This window comes from Myotis brandtii, unplaced genomic scaffold, assembly GCF_000412655.1.
Source record: "Myotis brandtii unplaced genomic scaffold, ASM41265v1 scaffold1259, whole genome shotgun sequence".
In the NCBI taxonomy this organism is placed as follows: Eukaryota; Metazoa; Chordata; class Mammalia; order Chiroptera; family Vespertilionidae; genus Myotis; species Myotis brandtii.
Window position 1 is genome coordinate 95,676 of NW_005354422.1, and position 2,485 is coordinate 98,160.

Here is a 2,485-nt window from a genome sequence, read left to right on the forward strand (position 1 = left end):
GCCTTTGTGTTCATGAAAAACAAATGTCAGGAAAGCAGGCCTGCGTGCGTGCGTCGGCATTGCAAAGTGTATGCGCGAACTTTAAAAATCGATTTCAGGTGAGCTACATAGATTTGCTTTTCCAAACTCTCTGAGCCTCCCAGTAAGCTCCGCCTCTTTTCCCGCTGCCTGTTTTGCCTACACCAGCCCAACCTCCCTGGGCTCGCTGCTCCCTCCTCCCCAAACCAGAGGAGGGTTTTGTTTCCAGAAACTGAGTGGGTTTGTCTTTAGCGGGAGAGGAAACAGAAGCAGGTGGGCTGACTTCCCCTAAAGGCCCCTGAGAGCCCGGATGCCCGGGTTGGCCTAGGCCTGGATTAGGACCTGTTTCCTGCTGTGTTTCTTGTTTGGGGCGGTTTGGCATCTTGGAGGGAGGGGAAGCCAGCGGCCACCAGACCACTCTTCAATGCACAGGGCACACTAAGATGCTTACGTTCCTTTGGTCCACCCCGCCCGGCCCTGGAGGGGGCGCCCTGGACAAATCCCATCTAAAGTCATGGCCAGAGCTCCCTCCTACAAAACTAGCTTGGGGTTAATACCGAGTTGCGTGTGGTATGGCGGGCAGGGGCTGGGGAGGGCAGGGGCTGGGGAGGCATAGTAGGGGCAGCTACTATGGTCCCACAGTCCAGGGGGCGGCGGTGCGCGCAGGCCGCCTAGCAGGACACCTCCATGGACTTGGGCCCGGCGTTGTTCCCAGTGGAGCCGGAGTTGGAGGTGATGTCCAGGCGGGCGCCCTCGCTGGTGTGGGAGCGGCTGCGGGACCCCTCCAGGGACGTGACACTGGAGCCCGAGGCCGTGCGGGACCGCATCAGGCGGGTCATGCTGGCAGAGGGCATGTATCCCATGCCCTGCACGGAGTACTTGAAAGCCTCCGCGAGCTTGGCTGGCTGGGAGATCTGCGGGAGGCCGCCACAGTCCCCCATCTTGAGGAGGATGGTCTTGGTTGGGTCCAGTTTTGAGTTGCACTCCACCACAGCATCCACGGCGGGAGAACTGTCCCCAACCACCAGCAACACAGGACACTGCAGGGTGACCCTGTGCACTCCTGGCATCGGCCGCTCGATCTCCAGGTCCCGCCGGCTGTTGTAGGCGTTGGTGAACAGGTGCAGGTTGCCAGGTTCATGTCATTAAGGATGTGCTGGCGGTAGGTGTGCACCACCTCCACATTGTTCTGCATTTCCTCCTTCCCAAAGAGGTGGGACACCACCATGTCCGGAAGGGCCTGGGTCCATCCAGAGATCTTGGAGGCCGCCCAGTCCATCCAGCCCTCGGCACAGGGGTTCACGTTGATGAGCACCAGGCCCTCCACCATCTCGGGGTTGTTCAGAGCAAATCGAGTGAGGATGTAGGCTCCAGCCCCAGTCCCCATGCCAATGACGCTCTTCACCCCAAACTGGTGGAGGACTCCTGGCAGCATCTCGGCCAGCTGGTCCATGGACGGGTACATGTACCTTGGGAGACGCCACACAGAGGAGTTAGCGAGAGCCCGAGGAAATTAACAATGTCCAAACAATCTCATTTTCAATTACATAAAAACCCCAAGAAATAAATTTAACCAAGGAGGTAAAAGACCTGTACTCAAAAAATTATAACACATTGAAGAAAGAAATCAAAGAAGATACTAATAATTGGAAGCATTACTATGCTCATAGAAAGAATGAATACCGTTAAAATGTCCATACTACCCAAAGCAATCTATAGATTCAACACAATTCCTATCAAAAATACCAGTGGCATTTTTCATAGAACTAGAAAAAATACCCCAAATTTATATGGAAACACAAAAGACCCCAATAGCGACAGCAATCTTTAAAAAGATCAAAGCAGGAAGTGTCAAACTACATGATAATAAACTATACTATAAGGCTATAGTAATCAAAACTGGTACTGGCATAAAAACAGACACATAGATCAATAGAACAGAATAGAAAACCCGGCTTAGCCGCTTTGGCTCAGTGGATGGAGTGTCAGCCTGTGGACTGAAGGGTCCGGGTTTGATTCCAGTCATGGGCATATGCCTGAGGTTGCAGGCTCGATACCAGTAAGGGGCATGTAGGAGACAGCCGATCAATGATTCTCTCTCATCATTGATGTTTCTATCTCTCTCTCCCTCTCCCTTCCTATCTGAAATCAATAAAAATACATTTTTTTAAAAAATAATAGAAAGCCCAGAAGTAAACCCACACCTATATGGCCAATTAATCTATGACAAAGGAGGCAAGAACATACAAAGGGGTTAAGATAGTCTATTCAAGAAATGATGTTGGGAAAATTGGACAGATACATGCAAAGAAATGAAACTAGACCACCTCCTTACACCTTCTACAAGAATAAACTCAAAATGAATTAAACACTTGAATGTAAGAACTGAAACCATAAAACTTCTAGAAGAAAATATAGTCAGTAAAATCTCAGACATTTCTCATAGCAATATTTTTTCTAACATATC

At 50.4% G+C, this 2,485-nt stretch overlaps 1 pseudogene; it reads right to left on the reverse strand.

Moving 5' to 3' along the window:
- Positions 1 to 373: 373 nt before the first annotated feature.
- LOC102249276 lies at positions 374 to 1,494 on the reverse strand (annotated as a pseudogene).
- Between the last annotated feature and the right edge of the window lie 991 nt (positions 1,495 to 2,485).